The sequence below is a fragment of the Gordionus sp. m RMFG-2023 genome, chromosome 2 (assembly GCF_954871325.1).
Source record: "Gordionus sp. m RMFG-2023 chromosome 2, tfGorSpeb1-WG-v2, whole genome shotgun sequence".
In the NCBI taxonomy this organism is placed as follows: domain Eukaryota; kingdom Metazoa; phylum Nematomorpha; class Gordioida; order Chordodea; family Parachordodidae; genus Gordionus; species Gordionus sp. m RMFG-2023.
In genome coordinates this window covers 50,096,864-50,116,983 of record NC_088776.1, presented here as the reverse complement: position 1 = coordinate 50,116,983, position 20,120 = coordinate 50,096,864, and the positions used below count along the sequence as shown (strand labels likewise).

The 20,120-nt window shown below is 27.4% G+C and overlaps 1 protein-coding gene across 3 annotated transcripts in view; it reads right to left on the bottom strand.

Annotated features, from left to right (window-relative positions):
- The window catches only part of LOC135924755 (potassium voltage-gated channel protein eag-like), a 60,850-nt gene extending 57,514 nt beyond the window's left edge, over positions 1-3,336 (bottom strand). For all 3 annotated transcript variants that reach the window (XM_065459860.1, XM_065459861.1, XM_065459859.1), the window contains exon 1: positions 3,104-3,336. The gene's annotated coding sequence lies outside the window, so the exon portion shown is untranslated. The remainder of the gene's footprint in view (positions 1-3,103) is intronic.
- Between the last annotated feature and the right edge of the window lie 16,784 nt (positions 3,337-20,120).

Genomic DNA, 20,120 nt, shown 5'->3' with positions numbered 1-20,120 from the left:
TTAAATATATTATCGATTTTTTAAATTATTTTTGTTTTTTCATTTACTAATCTAATCATAACCAATTTTAACATCCTATAGGTTCCATTAGACATTTTAGCCAAGTTAAAGCTCTTATCATCTTAATTTTTAATATAAAATATAATTTCTTAATTCTATATGTCTTATAAATTTACATAGGGTTTATCTGCCACTAATTACAACGAAAATTGTGGCCCAAATCTTTAATTTATTTTTAAGCCGTTCACTCTGGTCAGATCTTAAATGTTAATTATAGCTGTATTTTAATAAAGATAACATTTATTTTCATAATCTTTTTTAGGCTCGAGTGTGACCCTATTTAAAATAAAAATCCTGGCCAGATTTTGGACTGGTTTTTTGAAGAGTTCTAGCTCTTTAACATAAGAATTCATCTATCCAAGTATCAACATAAAATTTTTTGTTTATTAACATTATTATAACCCCTTCAATTCCATATCATCGTAAATTTTTTATGTTTTTCATGATTCACATATCTAATTAATTAAAATGAAAATCATTTAAAAGAGTGATTATTTGAAACATATTTATTTTTAAGGGAATCTATGCTGACTAGATTTGTGAAAAATCTACTAATTATATTGAAATTGGTTCTCGGTTTTCTCACTTCTTTTTTTTTTACCTTACTTTTATTTTAGTATCATCATGCCTTTTAAGAATCTTTGAAATCTCCTTCTAAAATAAAATTTCTAGAATTTTCCCCATCCATTTATTTCTGCCTATAAATGTCATATCCGCCTCTGGTCTCAACATTCACAAATTCTTCCAAATTTATTCAATTTTTTAAAATAGTTTTGAGGGTTCCTTTCTAAGCCATACGATTTTCAAACCGACATTTTTCTATCATTAATCAAATTTTATCAAAATATTAAATCGTATATCATTTTTTTTATATATGTACGTTATGGTCATTTATTTTATTAATATAGTAGATAAAATATTGAAAGCGGAGCAATTACTTTGATTTATTATTAAATTTAATGTGACAAAGAAAAAATAAAGGCATTTGTTTTTCTGTATAAGTTATGGTATTATTACGTTTAGTAATTTCGTTTACAAAAATAGATCCTCTTTTGTGGATTTTTATGGGGTATATTTTATGTATTCAAGAACTGATTTAAATCTATCTTAGCCTCCAATGCTAATCCTGAAAAGGCTTTTCTCTCGGCATTATTTATGGGTACACATCTATCAAACGGGCTTTAACTTCTGCATGAATTCCTTCCTAACTAACGCTCTAACGATATAATCTTAATCCCATGGACCAGGTGAAAATTCTTAATTGAGGCCTATATAACATAAATCCCGACTCACTGTCCTCAACTGAGATCTCAAAAACTAATAAATACATTAATTTATATAGTTTATACTTTTTATCTTCCCTTTCACCCCCCTAATCTCATGACAGATGGCACGAAAGTCCTTAAACAAATTTGGGAGGACAAGCATATCGTCGATAAAACAGATGAACCCGCGAAGGTTAATATACCATCAACAAAAGTTTTATACAAACCCGAGGTATGCGGATCCGCATCTGCGGGCATCAGGACCGGGCAATACGAACATAAAAATGAACGGGCCGGCCTGAACAATTCATACATAAGAGTTGGGCCTCGCAAATATCTTGTTTTTGATTAATATTCTTTAAAATAAGAATAAAACAGCAATGAGCTTATTTCTTTTTATTTTAATAACTAAATTGAATCTATAAATAAAATTAAAGCACAATTAGTTTCAACTTTGGCTGGGGTCACTTGTAAAAATTTATTTCAGAAGTTAAGAAAAAGATAATTGTAATATTGAAAAAATACTAATAGTTGCTAGGGAAGTAAACAATTGTATTTAAATTGATGGGAATCTTGATGATATTTCCCCCATTTTTGGCGATTTTTTTAAAAACTCAATTTAAAAGTTAATATTAATATCACTATTACTTTTAAATTTTCTAGTAGATATAAACGAGATTCCCATTTTTTTTTGCAATTTAGAAACCGATCCCAAACATTTTAGTTGATATTTATTTAATTCCAAATTAGTTAACTTTCTTCAAAAATACATATATTTTGTAAAATATATATAAAGAAAGTATAAACTAACGAAAAAAGTATTTTTAAGAAAAAATAAAAATATTTTCTATCAAAAATTGGTAAAAGTTTTTAAAAAATTTTAACGGGCCAGGTCATTCTTTCAAAATTTTAAGGGATCGGGCTAGAAAATTTGTTTAAAAAAAACTAGCGGGCCGGACAAACATTTGGGTAAGAAAGTTGTGCAAAAGATCTTAACTGACCGGGTTTTGCAGGTTTCTGCCATAAACATTTATTCGATCGAGTTATCTAAGCTTCATCTTCACTGGGCGATGGTGAAGATCTATTATGTTTCTTTTTAAAATGTGTTTATCAGTTTCTCCCTGCATATATTATATTATGTATTAATTTAATTATACTTTTTAAATTCTTTTTGTTTTTACCATATATATAATATGTCTAATGATATTTTTTGTTAATCAGTAGATTAGTTACAGAAAAAACGACCGGGAATAAAGGCCGCGCCAATAAATCCCGGACATGTATTATCCTGGGTTAAAAGACTCGGATAAAAATTACCGAGCAAAAAGACACTGGATATAAATATCCAGGGACAAAAATAACCCCGGACAAAAATATCCCAAATTTTAGTAATTAAAATGCTTAGAAATAAGTTTTATTAATGTATTCCACGCAGCATAAAGTATATGTTTGATTTCGAATGTAGTGGGTTTGGTCTCTGATAAATTTAATATTTCTCTTAATCTAATATAAAAACTAACCCTTATCTTTTCTGAATAGCTCTAAGCTAACCTTTGAGGTGGTTCATGAGCTCAGCATCCGGCCTTAGCCTGGACCGCGTAGTTTGGTAAAAAGAAAAACTAAAAGAAACTTATTGGCTGATGCTTCTTTAGTGTGATGTGTTAATGCCTTATTGTTATTCATATAAGTTAAACAATTTATATATAATAATCTTTGGTATATTTTTCTTATTTTCTTTCTCTCTCTCTACATTCAAGAAATAAAAATTTTTGTTTTACTTGTTATAATCGAATTAGAATACAAATAATTATCCCAAATGGGGACTACGATGATAAAGATTTATGTTAAAGAAATGAGTTCAATACCAATAAATTAGTTTCCCTTTCTACCTTTTTTTTTATTTAATAATGTGTTTTCCCGAGTATATAGATATTGACCACCATTAAACATGCGAATTTATAAAATACTATTCTACGTTTCTTCTACAAAAAAATAAAATAAAATAATATAAAAATGTCTAAAATTGACAGAAAAAAAAAGATTTAACTTAAAATTGCCTCAGAGGTAGTAAAACAAAAAAAAATATTATTTTAATTTTATTTTAAAAATAAATTTGATAAAGTATGATTATAAATAATTTTTATATTTACATTTAAAAAAAAAAAATGAATAATAAATACAGTGAAAACTTTAAAAGTGACCACCTATTTATCTTGGCCTCATTTATATGCTGCCCATCCATTTAAAATGTTATTAAAATATCTATTAAAAATCCCTTATTATTTTCAATAAATTCTATATCTTGACCAAGACTTGATCAATCTTGACTGGCCACCTTATTACAGTTTTACTCTCTAAATATTTCATATTTATTCAATAACAAATAAAAATGGCCATTTTAAAGAAAAAAAATATTTTAAAATGAAAAATAGGATCAGGAAAAAAAAAATTGTTATTTTAAGTCTAATATAGTAAATAGTAGAAACTGAGATAAGATCGATAAATAAAAGATTTAAAAAATAATAAACGGGTTCGAATTAATTGATAAGTAAATCAAGGAATGTTCAACTAAAGGAATTTTTTTAATTGGATGAAATATATTTAAACTAGTATTCTGAAATAAAGAGTAGGATCAAAGGTTAGAGAGATATGGGCATTAAGTGTTTTAAAGATTTGAGGATATGGGGTTAAGGGGTTAAGGGTAAAAATGGTTTTCGATTAATATGTTATCATTCTTTATAAATAAATTGTTAAATATGATAAGTCATGTGATTATAAATTGACAGGCACGTACGCAGCGGGGGGGGCAGGGGGACAAATCCCCCCCCCCCCCAAAGCCAAAAAATGCAGATGCCGATTATTTTTTCAAAAATATTATTGTTAATATTAATTTATATTTGTTAATATTTATTCTTATCTCATATATACATATATATATATATATATATATTTTATTTATCACATTCATCTACTAAGTTATTTTATCAATCAATTTCGATTTCAAGTTTTCCTTGGCGTAATTTACCTATTATTTTCAAATTTTAGTGGCGTAATATTTATCTAAATTTCTAATAAAATAATAATTATCTCTGAAACTCCTTGTCCAACAGGGAGAAAAAAATTGCAAGCTTGTTCAACGAGATCGAGTCTCCGCCACAGTAACAGCTATTTTGGAGTTAGAAGAGCTGATTATTAATGCTATTACTGAAATATCACAATGGCTTGAAAGAAATATTTCCTCAGAAGCAAGAAAATTATTGGATTCAATACTTTCCAAATTTTTTTTCTCATTAGAATGTATTATTTAATTATACAACTATTTTATGTAATACTTTTCAAAAACATAACATTGACTTGATTAAGAAGATGAGAATAGCGGAGAGCATTTTATTAGAACTCAAGGAAATAGAGCTAGTGTTGTTGAAGAATTTCATATTTTATATGTTATTGTTGAGTCAAAAGCAGAGCTATACGTGTTAAATATTTGTTCCCCTCGACTTGCAGCAAGCAAGCTCATCATCAAAACATTAATATAGGATCAGTAGAAGAGTATTATAAAACAAATGTCCCCTCTCCCAACCTTTTTCATATGGTGATAGAAAAAAAATATAAATATTTGTTATATTTTTATCATGAAGATGTTAAAATATCTTATGATGCCTTATTAGCTGAATAACTATGATTAAAAGATTAACTATGGTTGATACAGTCCCAAAAAATGCTATGGATGCTTTTTATTTCAAACACATTTTAGATTATACTCCCAATTATTAAAATGGTTATATATATATTAGCAGCTCTTTAGTAAACTAATGAGAGAACATTCACTTTTTTAAGAAGAATAACAGAGCCTTGCAGAGGTACCATTTGCAGGACCAGGCCCAGATTTTATTTTAAAATTTTTTCCGGCCCGGGTTTTTTTTAAAAAATTTTCAGGCCCGGCCCGGCTGGCTTAGCCCGAATTTTTTAAAATAAATTATATTTATTTTTGATATTTATAGCTAATAATGGCGATTTCAAATATTTGGTTTTAAAATATACAACTCGGCTCGGATATTTTTTCTTAAAAAATTTTCAGGCCCAGCCCGGGTGTTTTTTAAAAAAAAAATTACGAGCCCGGCCCGGGTATATTTAAAAAAATTAAAATACGGTCCGGCTCAGGGGCCGGGCCTGCAAGTCTGTGAAAAACATACCTATGAAATACAACATCTGAAAGTAGATTGAATGATTTAGATCTTTTGAATATTCATAGACATTTAACGCCAAGCAAGGATTGATAATTGAAAAATTAGCTCAAAACATACAAAATACAATTATTCCTAAGAAACTTTTTGTGTATTAATTTATATCTACAACATTTAAATTTTTTATACTTTATATATTTTAAAAGCTCAAAAAATTCAAATTTCAATTTTGGGTCATTTAAGTGATTCATATCGTGGGTTATATTCACTTTATATTTTATGATTCACATTTAAATGCCGGTTTATATATATAATTTTTTTAATTCACATTAGTTTAAAATTGTGTATTAGAAAAGTTATTAATCCTAATAAATTTATGCTTAGTATTTTTAATTAAAAATATTATTTCTTAAAAAAATTTATTATCCCCCCCCCCCAGACCAAATTCCTGCGTACGCGCCTGTAAATTGACAAATATAAATTTAAATAAATCAGCTGTTGTAGAGTTGAATCCATAATCGTATTATATTGTGATAAAATACTATTTACAATTTTACGTGGATTTGAGAAGGTTCAACTAATAGATCCGTCAGAATCTTTCGAGCACACATATCTGCAATTATCATTTGGTATAACTTTCTAAATATTTTAAAATAATGTTAGTATTACATAACATTTCTTCTTTTATAAGAAAAAAATTTTGGCAGTGAATTTATATTTATAAATATTATATATTCAAGATAATATAAAATAAAATAATTTGAAGGGAAATGAATATTATCAAAAATAATAAGTGGGGAAATTATTCGATGGAAGAGATAAAATTAAGATATTTGAATCGAGTAATAACAATAGCATTAATGTAAGAAAAGAAGAGATTCCTTAGCGTGATTGATCTCATCACAGATCAGTCTACTTAATCCTCTACTCTAAAGAAGGTTAAAAGTCTTGCTACCAAGGCAAGAGATATGAAGGAGTAATAGTGAGAGAGCCGATTTAGAAATTGTAAATATAGAGGCAAACGAAACCCCAGGCGGATCAATACATTTTTTTTTATCGATTTTAAAGATTCAGTGTAAGCTAATTATCGATGGAATGTAAACGGATTAAGTACCCTTAAAATATGATACCCACATTAGGTCTGTGACATAAAATGGCCTAGAAACAATCAAAATCTGCATTTAAAGGAATTCCCATTTTGCTACTGTGATTTAGCACATAAGGGCTTGCAATTTACAAATACAAACTGAGACAATTTCATAAGCTAAGTTGGAAGCCAGTTGTTAATCTTTAAGCAGTTGTATTGTTGAATGGGTCGATTTAGTCAATATTAAATTGAGATTTTTATGCAAGTTTCGAGATTTCATTAATAGATGTCTAAACCTTTCTGCCCCGCCCATAAGGAAGATCTATGAACTTGTTTAAATTTTAGCTAAAATATTGGGTTGACTGTTTTAAAAATTGATGTTTAACAACACTATTATGCAGTAGCGGAAAAAAAATGAGTTACAAGGTTATTAGAAAGCATGCTGTCAATTATCAGAGAATTCGTCAGTCACATGAGATGTTTATTTTTTTACTAAATAGAACAATCTCAATTTATTTTTAAATCAAGAAGTAACAAGAGCTGCATCAATATAGAAAGCTAACAAATGTAAGTCACTCACTATATAAAAGAAAGATAGAGATGCTATGTTTTGCATCGAAGATTTTTTCTTTTAACGGACAAATGGGAAAAAGATTGTCACAAGCCTTTTAAACGGAAATATCATCGATTTCAGCTTATTTTTTTAAGAGATTAATTTCTCCAAGTTGAATTATTTTTTTGTTATAATGATTTTTTTTAGGCCTGAGAGCCAAATGTCAACTAAATGTATAAAAGAATCAAAAAAATTTACGAATGATAAAAATTTTTTGTATTTATTTTTTCCTTTTTCGACGATTTATAATGGTAATAAAAATAAACACATAAATCATACGTAACTTTTAATATTTTGGTTTTTATATAATATATATATATTGAAAAGACGAGAATAGTACGTAAAAAAATATATATTTAATTTTTTAAATATTTTTGGCATCGAAATATTATATTTTAAAGTGTTCAGCCCCAGGGCCATCTAATACGATTAGGTTTAAATGTATATCCGTCTATTTATAATTACTTGACCCTTCATATTTCACAGGTGGTTATTAATAAAAATTAAATTTTAATTAAAATCCACTTTTAATGTATCTTAACCTTAACCCATATCTCTCCAACCTTCGATAATCCTTACTTCAGATACTTGTTTAATTTTGAATATACTTTATCCAATTTATAAAAAAATCACCTACTTTTGTACATTCTTTGAGTTGAACTATTATTCTCCAATATGATAGGTCCATATCAATTGCTTCATTGAAATCTGGATAGAGGGGAGGGTGCCTTATTAGTCATCATGCATGGTCAATATAGGAATTATTTTATATTTTTTCATCATCAGGAGCGGAGCTTCAAAAGGTTTGTTTTTATATCCAAACATTCCACTAGCTCTGAGAAAAAGACGTAAAATTTATTGTTGTCTGGTGGCCAGAATCCGGACAAAATTTCTAAACAGATCAAGCCCGCGAAATATAAAGTTTTTTAAACAAATTACTCAGATCAATTAATTAACATTGTTGTATCATGATTTTATGCATTAAAAATGCAATAATTCTTATAAAAATTACTAATAAAGCATCCAATATTATTGAATTATTTAGTGTTATTACAAATGAGGGACAAAAAAGAGTTTACAAGTCTATGCTTTTATTCAAATTTTCTATAATATAAATAATAATGATATTATACCATTTGTAACGTAAATTAAAATGACTTTTCGACAAAATTTGAAAAAACATTTAATCGGAAATATTATTCTGCTGATTTACAATAGGATGATTAATTCTCAAAAAATAATTATTCATGAGCGCTATAATTAATTTTATTATATATATATTTTTATATATTAATAATATCGTATAAAGAATATAAAATTAAATTGTGATAGTTTGAACAAAAAATAACTTCTAAAATAATTCCTATCCCTACTCCTCAGGCGCGTACGCAGGGATTTGGTCTGGGGGGGGGGATGATAAAATTTTTAAAGAAATATTATTGTTTTTTTAAAATATCAAGCATAAATTTATTAGGACTAATAACTATTTCTAATACATATTTTAAATTTATGTGAATTATAAAAAAAATTATATGTAAAGAATCATTTAAATGACCCAAAATAGAAATTTGAATTTTTTGAGCCTTTACACAAAAAGTTTCTTAGGAATAATTGCATTTTATATGTTATATATTTACAATGTAAAATCCATTCTTCGTTGTGATTGAGCTAATTTTTCAATTATCTCATCCTTGCTTGTCGTCAAATGCTTATGAATATTAAAAAGATCCAAACCTTTCAATCTACTTTCAGATGTTGTACTTCTTAGTATGTTTTTCAGAAACCTGCAGGTCCTGCCCCCGGTCTGGACAGTATTTTAATTTTTTTAAATATACCCGGGCCGGGCCCGAAATTTTTTAAAAAAAACACCCAAGCCGGGCCTGAAAATTTTATTTAAAAAAAAGCTTGGCCGGGCCTGAATATTTTTAAAAAAAGCCGAGTCGGGCCTAAAATTTTTTCAAAAAAAGTCGGGCCTGAAAATTTTTAAAAAAAAACCCAGGCCGGACCATAAAAAATTTTTAAAAAAATCCGGGTCTTGCCCTGCAAATGGTACTTCTGCAGGTTCTTCTTAAAAAAGAGAATGTTCTCTCATTAGTTTACTAATGGGAAGATTATAAAACCTTTTAATACATTGGGAATTTAATCTAAAATGTGTTTGAAATAATGCAGAGCATCCATAGCTTTTTTTGGGACTATATCAACCATTGTTAATCTTATAAACATAGTTAGTTATTCAGCTGGTAAGGCATCATAAGATACTTTAACATCTTCATAATAAAAATCTAACAAATATTTTTTTTTCTATCACCATCTGAAAAAGGTTGGGAAGGCTTTTGTGGAAGTAATATTTGCAGATTAGTAAGTGCTGCATGATGAATTAAAAATTCATTTATTTGGGTTATAAATGTATCTGTATCTAAGATATACTCTTCTACTGATCCAATATTAATGTTTTAACAATGAGCTTGCCTTGCTACAAGTCGAGGGAGACAAATATTAAACACGTATAGCTCTGCTAACGATAAAATATAAAATATGAAATTCTTCATCAACATTAGCCCTAATTTCCTTGAGTTCTGATAAAATGATCTCCGCTATTCTCATCTTCTTAATCAAGTAAATGTCATGTTTTTGAAAAGTAATACTTAAAATAGTTGTATAATAAAATAATACATTCTAATGAGAAATAAAATTTGGAATAAGCATTGAATCCAATAATTTTCTTGCTTCTGAGGAAATATTTCTTTCAATTGTGATATTTCAGTAATAACAATAATGGGCTCTTCTAACTCCTTAAAAGCTGTTACTGCTTGATGACAGAGACTCTATCTCGTTGGACAAGGTTGCAATTTCTTTTTCTCTGTTGGGCAAGAAGTTTCAGAAATAATAATTATTTGACTAGAAATTTGAAAATGGTAGATAAATATTACGCCACTAAAAATTTGAAAATAATAAGTAAATATTACGCCGGAAAACTTGAAATCGAAATTAATTGATAAAATAACTTAGTAGATAAATGTGATAATAAATGTAATTAAATATATATTTAATATGAGATACGAATAAATATTAACAAATATAAATTAATATAAACAATAATATTTTTGAAAAATATATCCGGCATCTGCATTTTTTGGCTTGAAGGGGGGGCGGATTCGCCCCCCTGCCCCCCCCCGCTGCGTACGCCAATGCTACTTCTACTATTAGTGATCTCATGGGTCTAAAATTTCAAGTCAGACTCTAAAATTTTTCTTAAATATTTGTCTGGCCCGGCCCGATTTTAAATAATAAAGTTTTTTATTTGTTACGAAAAGCCCGATCGGAAGTAAAAATTAAAAAATTATTGCAATAAAATATTGGTAGATTATATATTCCATAAGGATTAAAGTTAGGGAAGGGATATCTACACCCCCTCCTCCATTGCCAAACAAAGATTAATCTCTAAAATATTACCCCCTACTAAATCAAAATTAGGAAAAAATGAAATCTTAAATTAACAAAAAAGAAGACAATTAAAAATACCCCCTCCAAGTTTTATTCAAATGACGATAGCCTTTTCATAAATATCGACCTTCCTCCACCATTTCAATTAATTGCGTCATACCACCACCCTCCCCCCTTCAGAGTATAAGTCCTTGTTTGTATTTTTTTAAAACATAGAAAAAAACAGCTGTTTGTTGTTTTTTTCGTTTGTTTTTTAATTTCTAGGTAAAAAAAATTAGATAAAACCCGAGAAAATTTTATATGATATAAATAAGAAAACAATATTTAGATTTCAATAAAAAAATAAAGATCTTAACAAGTTTTCTAAAAGCTAAATCAAGTCGGGGGATGGAAATAATTTTGTTTTCTCTAAATTTCGGCCAGGTATAAGGCTCAAACATTTTAAATTTGTAGCCTAATTATCGGGTCCAAATTTGGACCGACCAAAGTCTCTAAAAATCAACGCAGGACTATAGTATAAATTTTAAATTTGTCTGCCATGAACCTGATTACAATGTTTACTTCTTAAATTTTAAATGGAATGCAAATAGAATTAAGATGGCTAAAATAACTTGAGGGGAGGGGGGTCAAATTAAGTCAGTATTTAAGACATTTGGAATTAATTTATATTATAATTTGGAAAAAATAAATAGATATCCAAAACTTTTTTTGTACAAATCAAATATACAATTTTAATTAGAGATCAGCAAAACCCGGCCCAACCCGTCAGCCCTTTAAGAATTTTTGCACAAGTTCACTGGCCCGGCATAAAAATTCGAAAATTTATTTGCCAGAACCGGCCTATTAATTTTTTTAAAGTGGATCGGCATGACCTAGTCCGTAAAAATTTTAGAAAAGTCAGGCCCTACCCTGTCCAGCCAACCCCAACCTGTTAAAACTTTATGTAATAATTTTCCGGCCACCTGTTGTTTTATGCATAAGTCGTCCGACCTGACCCGGCAAATTTTTTATCCGGTCCGGCCCGATATAATTTTTTTAAAGTTTTCTTCCTTTTTCTTTTAAAAAATTCCGGACCGGTCCGTAAGCCGGGCTTTTGAACGGGCGGCTGGGCTATCCAGATATATTTACTTTAAGAAAAAATTGAGACTTTGTACAATCAAATATATATAAAATATTTAAAATTAATACAGGCATCATAATCATTTTTATATTTAAAAACAAACAAATATGTAGTTTAAAAAGAAGTAATCTAAATTGAACTCAAGATATTGGGATTTAACCTTTTAGCAATAATACTGTAATAAATATTTAATGTATTTTTATTTGTTATTGTTTTTTCATAATTTAATAATACTCAATCTACAATTTCAAAAAATCAATTTTTATAGTATTTTCGGGTATAAAATATTAAATTTATATATTTTGTGATTTTAATATTGTTAATAGCGATGAGTTATTGAGAGAGTTGCATTCGAGTTATTGCGCATTTCCCATGATAGTATCGATTTTTTGCTATATATGGCCATCTTGATCTTCGAGTTGGGTTTTATCAGAGATCTTGAAATTTGAGAAGAAAAAAAATTATCAACCAAGAATGTGTAGATAATAACTAATAACTTAACTATGTATAAAACGAATAATTCCGTTTGATTATAAATAGGAAAATCACTATTATTTGATTCTAAAATTTGAATCGAATAATGGGATTATTCATTAAATAATAATCGCCCTTACATTATTCAAAATTATTCGTATTGAAATCATTTGTATTTTTCGAAATTATTAGTAAATATTTAAAATTATTTACAAATATTTGAATTTATTCGTATAAGAATTTAAACATGTCTTTGAGGAACAATCTTTATTTCCCCAAATATATAAATCGCTTTTTTAGATTTAAAAGTATTTAATTTTCCCAATCTGTTCTAATATTCCACGAATCAAATAATGTTTTATTATTAGTACAATACGGAAGAAATTATTTGATTAATACATATACGAAATGTACAAATTTTTATAGCTCATAACTTAACGTGATCGTGGTTTCAAATGTGATTGAGAAAATACTCTTCCTCTAAAATCGTTATAAATTGGAGGCGTTTTATCTTCTTTGAACAATTAGTGTGAGCGCAGAAATATCGTCCTCAATGCTCATAACACCCAAAAATATAAGCCAAGTACTCGATAACCACGAATCAAAAATATCTACTTTAGAAAAGGCTGGTTCACTAATCTGAACTAATTGAGATAACTCGATAAGGCCAATAGATAAATCATATTATTCAGGTTCGAAAAAGATAACCGAAATATTTAGTATTAAAATAGATCCTTTAGGTTAAATCACAAATAAAATTAACAAATCATGTCATATTCTTGAAAATTTAGTAAAAACTTTAAAGGTGAATGATGAAGCAAATACAATGATTAAAGGGTCAAATTTTTAAAAGTTTTTTAGCCCTAATGAATTTGCTATTATTATGGTAACGTTCAAAACTGTTTTTTTTAAATACTTTTGATTTTCGTTATAATTTATTTTTGATGTTTTTACTGTCGTCAACTCTTTCTTATTTCCATTAAAAATAAATTAGAACTAACCAAAAGTTAGGAGAGATGAGTTTCAAGAAAAATTAAGTGACCCTCTCCACTTCCCCCAAGCATGGGAGAGAGCCAGTATCGAAAATAACTGCCGGTTCATGTCTGATAATATTCGTTTCGAATAATTAAATAGGATAGAATACAGATGAAAACGAATAGCACGTTACTTTTAAAGACAAATAAACAATTATTTGATTTGAATAAAACATAGATAATTTATTTTTAAATATTTATAATAAAATTAAGATAATTATATAAAGAAATTATATAAAAATTTTAGCGAATATTATATATAATTATCATTTTTAAATTTATATAAGAAAGTTAGAGGATATTGGGAAATTTTCTTAGTTTTATTTATACATCATTTTTTGAAACTTGAATCTTATTACAAATTTTATCGAAAAATCAATCTTTCAAATCCGAATAAAGAGAGCTGTTAGGGGTATAAGTAAAAATAAAATTCATTTAGGGCTGTGTATTTGATCGGACAAATACGATTCGGTCAATTGACCAATATTTGGCCGGTAAAATATGGTAAAATTCAAATAAATGTGTTTTAAGAATTAACTTTATTTTGTTAGAATATTAATTTTTTAATATTTCCTAAATTCATTGTCATTCAATATAATGTTTCGCTCTCCATGGCAGAGTCTTGTTCTGATTGATATTCAATTTATCATATTCTTTAATATTTTTTAATCAATCTTGTTGTCGAGATCTCCAATCGAATTCTCTTTTAGTAAGAATATCAACCTAAATCGACCAATTTCTTTCTGAAAAACAAGAACTAGGAATTGTTAGTAAAATGCCTCTTATATGGTGAGCAAAGCCCATTCCATTAACTTGAGGCTGGAAACTGATTGTTTCTTATGAAAGTTATTTTTCCACATAATTTGCTATTAAACATGGCGCTTTTATTTCTGAAATTTATGATATCATTTGAAATATTTTGATCCTCACCAACTTGTAAAAAGCCTAACTTTTGTAGTATATCACATACTTCATTAAATTCACTACTAGTAAGATGCTCCCCTTGATATTGCGGACTAAGCAGCATTGTGGTCATATGTTTTTATATGGTTTTCTTTTTTTCAAACATATTGTTAATTATTTTTTTCTTTAATTATTTTAGAGTATTTGACCATATCGAATAATCCTCCAGTGAAATGACAGCTTAATTAACTGAATTTGGCCGATCATGACAGACTTGCCAACCCCGAATTTATTTTTTAAAATAAATTTATGTGATTAATTTGTATTATACATAAAAATCTATAATGACTTTGATGAAGTTGGCCTCGATAATCAAATTGACACTAAAAGCCTTCCAAAAAAGAGGGGTAATTTGGGAACAGCATGAATACAATAACAGATAATGTCAAGGCTGCGAAAATAAAACACAAAAGGTTTTATTTACAACTGATTTGGCTCCTATTTAACTTCTCCGAATTGAAATTGAAAAATTAAGAAGGAAAAAAATCCTTTGTCAAAATAAATACTCAGGCTGTGTTCTAGGTCAGCTAATTTAGATACTTAATTACTTTATAGGCTAAAAAGTAATTGATCGAGAACCTATTCTGGTAAGTATTTGATGGCATTGCTATTTTTCGTTTTTTTCATTTTTTTAAAATAATTTTTTCTTTTGTTTTTTTTGGCTTTACTAAATAGCCGGCTATTAAAAATCAAGCCGACCTAGGACATGGCCTTAATGTTAAGAATTATTTCTTAATCCTCAGCTAAAAAACCTAATTACCCAGAAAAAACAATTACAAATTTCAAATATGATTGTTGATATCTTTACAATTTATTAGCGGCGGCGTATAAAAGTAGTCACTTAGATTTGTGGCATATCGAAATGAGATAGATTAGTTAGGTGTAATTGAAAACGATTACAAATACAATAGATGTTTTTTTAACCCTTCAAGGGCTAAACTTGAGCGATTGTTTAGTAAAGTAATACTAATACTAAACTGAGCTTTTACATAGAAGGATTAAAATGTCGATCTCATACCAATTATAGAGTTTTTAAGAAGCGTCCCTTTTTTCACTATTTTTAAAAAAAAAAAAAATTATGTTATTTATAAAATATTTATTTATGTAAGAATAATCGTGTTGCCCTGCCCCAATATCGAGAATGGATATTAAACGTTTTGGCCAAAATTACGATGATATAAAAAAAAATATAGAAAATATTTGGCCAAAATCACTAAAATGAAAAAAATCACGAAAATGTAAAAAAAATATAGTAAATATTTGGCCAAATAATGAAAAAGTAAAAAAAAAAATATAGTTGATAAAAACTTCCAGTTTCTGAGCAAAGATTGCAACCAGATATTTAATTAATAAATAAAAATAATATTTATTTACACATTTATAGTCCTCATTAAATTTATAATTTAATAATATATATCGATATACAATATTTACTATATATTTTTTTTAAATTATTAATTTACATAAAGTAATATATCTAGATATATATATGAGGATTCTATAAATCTATTTATTTATTAAAGATGCTCAATTATCTAATTACAATCTTTGCTCAGAAACTGAGAGTATTTTTTTTTTCATTTTCGTGATTTTTGCCAAATATTTTTATGAACATTATATTTTTTTAAATTTTTTTTACAACTTTATGATTTTGGCCAAATATTTTCTATATCTTTTTTTGGATAGAAACGTTTTCCATATTTCTAGATTATGGGGTATAATTAAAAATAATATTCTAAAAAAATTCAAAATAAAAATTTCTAGTCATATTATAAATATTTCAGTTGCCATGTAAATGGCTTATATAATAGAAGTAATCCTAGACCCTCATTTCAAATATTTAATTTTATAGTTTAAAACATATTTTTCCTATTTCAAATAAAGTTTTATAGTATAGATCAGGAATGGGGTTTAATCTTTTGTATAAGTTAGTTATTTTAGATAATTAAAACTTCTATTATTTGATATTTTTGAAAAATTGCATCATTGAAAATTACATTTTAAATGGTTAAATTCATATATTGTGCGATAAAATTTTATCCGATAAGTATATAAACATATATCCTCACATGCGTAATATAATTATATATATTTTGGGAACAATTAAACTTTAGAGTTAAGTGCTCTATCAGAAAATCTGAGAACTATAAAATCACCGATCTACCTTAATAGATAAATTTTTCTTTGAATATAAAAATTATACAAGGCGAGTTTTCACTTTATACCTCTATTAAGGAAAAATATCGTTCACGGGTCATGTAATTTGTTAGAACATATTTATCAATTATTTAAAAACTGCTTCTAATAGAAAGATCGAGGATATCAATTCTCTCTTTCTTTCTTTTACCAAAAAGACATTTAGTTTGTCAATTTCCTTCTTCCTAATTAATAACACATCATCATAATAACCATGTGTTTTTTGTGTTACTTAATTTTAGGAATTAGGATAGGAGTATTTTATCGGAGCTGGACTATCCGTGAAATCTCTATTCTCTTAAATTAGATTATAATAATTCATTTAAATTCAAAACATAAATATAAATTATATCGGACTTATTTCTATAAGATAAATATTTTATTTATTATAGTTCACTTTGAGCAAGAGCAATTCATTAATATTATAACCAATTATTTTACATTGCGTAACTCCTCAATATTTTCGAATTATGAAAAACAATCAGTAATTAATTCCTATTTTTTCAAAGAATGTCAAGCACTTGCACTAGGTGTGATATGGAATGGTGTGAGTTAGTGCGACATATCGCTATTAGATCATTACTAGTATCCGCCATTGATAGAATTTTAAAATATCATGAACATCTAAAAAAATGTTTTTTAAATGGGAATTATAAAAGCCCTCCAAATATTTTTGAAAGAATTTTTCGAAAATGAATTGGTGGAAGCATATTTAGATGGTTTCACATTTAAGAAATTTATATGCTGTTAATATGGAATTGCAATCAGAAGAATCTCTATTAATACATATTCACAAAATTATGTTACAGCTATATTAATCTTTACAGCTAAATAAATTTATGGCTCTAGTGTCAAAAATGTCATTTTAAATTCTTTAAATGTTGCCATAATTAATGGCTTTATGAAGCAGATATATCTACTAAACCAATTTTAGAGTATTAGCAATCAAAATTTTAATAATTCTATTTACAAATATCATGACATTGGAACAACCATCAATGGATGAATTTTGTAATATGATAAATATATTAAAAATACCCCTAGATTTTGATATTGTCTGAGGAGATTGTTATGATCACTATTTTTATGATTTTTCAAAATATTCCAAAATAAAGGATCTAAGTGCATTGAAGAAATTGGTATTATTTTTTCGTAATAACGATAAATCTCCACACCTAGAGAAAATATGCCAGCATGTATTCTCTAACCTATTTTGAGAAAATACTTCCGTTTTATTTAAAAAAATAATAAAACACTAAAATATTAAAACAAGTATATAGAAATATGTTAAAAATATATAAAATTACTAAATAAAAATAAATATATATATATTATAAATATCGAAGGCTCTAAAAAGAGCTTAATTAAATAATGAATATGTATCTAAAAAGCAAGTAAAATTGTGTTTAAAAATTTATTTGTTTAAGAAATAAAGATTCGCGATTTTCTTTTATTATGTTAAAAAAAATATGTAGACTGTTAAAAATTGCCGTTAGTTGATATGACTATTGGCTGAAATATTATTTAAATTTGAATATTTATTAATTTTTTTATTTTCCCCACAAGTAAGAGGGTTTGAATTAATTGATGAAGGAAAAGAGGACTCGCAGGTTGCGTCCCAAATTAGGGATTTCCAGTTGGACCAGGGGGTGCAGGTTAGACCGTCGGGTCTGAGGCCGTCCTATAATGAGAGGTTGGTTGGTTCAAGGATGTTGGTTATTCGTTAGGTTGAACGGGTAAGTTGCATTGGTGGCAAGTGTGCGGCTGTGTAAGCGAGCACCCAAGTCTAAATCCTATAGTAACTCTCAGTTGGTCATTGGTTAAGAGATTATCTAAGGTTTGGCTTGGAAGTGCTTCGAGCCATTCATGCCCACCGTATTTATCGTTGAATTGTAATAGTTGTACGCTAATATCGGTAGTGTTAAGACTATTTTGTAATTTCTTTATTAGGGAATCGATATTAGATTTGTAAGTAATTTCGGTTGGAAATGTATAACCGTCTGGGGTAAGTAGATTACATCTTTCAATTGCTGCTGTTAGAAGATCATCATTGGGATTTATGAATGAAGAGATTGCAAAATTGAGTGATAGGCGATTTGAGATAAATAGAGATAGGGAAAGTAGTTCTAAGGGGGATCAAGTCGATACCACCTAGTTTAGCGGGTAATTGGGCAAGGTGCCAATTAAAGTCTGATAATGAAAGGTTGAGGATCCTTTCTATAAAGGTCTTTAAGCGAATATTGTGTTGTGAAAAATTTTGAGGAGGTGAATAAAGAGGATGAGTGGAAGATGCGAGATTTTAGGTAGATATAACACTTTTTTAATAAGTAAAAAAGCTGGTGCGATGGAATGTGGTTGATAAATATTTCCAAGTTTAGCATCTCGGAAAAAGTTTTATCGATAATTTTTTTTTATTTAGTAATGGGGAACCCAAGAGTTGGATATCTTCTTTTTCGATGATAGTGTAATCTTTAAATAAATCTAAGGGAATCTCGGGGTTGAGAAAGCATATTTTAGTTTTAGTTTTGTTTAGTTCTAAATCAATTTTAGAGCATTCTCTTTCGAGGTGATTTAGGACTTGTTTTAATATTTTAGTGTTTTATCGTTTTTTTAAATAAAACGTAAGTATTTTCAAGAAAGAAAAAATATATTTGAAAAATATTAGAAAACTTTATTGACTTGTTAATATCTATATAAAGTAATCAGAAATAATGGGGTGGGAGGGGGGGAGTGTAACTACACCGTTTAACAAATCAGGCAGAAAGCTGCCACTTTTCAGGGTGAAGGTACACAATTTTTTTTCTCCTCTCCCGCTATGTTCATATTTCTCTGGCAAAATAAGATTTTTTACCAATTTTATCCTGCAATTCGAATTTTGACCTGGCAACCCTGCACCTGACACGAAAAAATGCATTTCTCGCCATATTGCATTTACAGTTTTACATCGGTGTCTTATGCCTAAATATAAAGTATATAAAATATACTACTGGAAAACTCTAATGGCAAAATCAAACGAATTTTTTTTTTGCAAAAATATAAATATATATAAAATAAAATAAAATAAAATAAAATAGAAATGACACATTTTTTTTTATTTCATCATTTATATTTATATTATAAATATCGCATTATAAACCAGTAATATACCATTTTGAGTAAATTATTTATTAAAAGAAAAGATTTGGTTAAATATTTGGATATTATTAAGTATTACGATATTTTATAAATAATATCGATACAAAAATGGAACTCTTAGGTATAATGAATTATTAATAAATTTCCGGTTATTTGGTTGTTATTATTATTATATATATATATAATTGATAAATAAAACGAAAATCGACAAGGACTTATACTTTTTAGTAAATTATTATATCAAGAGTTCATATCACTTATAAAAATTATAAAATATAATTTTATTTAAAATGCAAATAAAACATATTTCTACACCGCCATTTCTCAAAAAGAAATATCAGAAAAAGTGAAAATAAGTAAGAGAGAATAAAAGTAAAAATAATTGTCAGAAGAATTTATTTTTTAAATACTATTTTCAGAGACCTGCAGAGATACCATTTGTACAGCTCGGCCCGGATTTTTTTTAAAAATTTTCAGGCTTGGCCTGGATTTTTTTAAAATATACTTTATTTATTTTTGATTTTTATAGCTAATATTGGCTATTT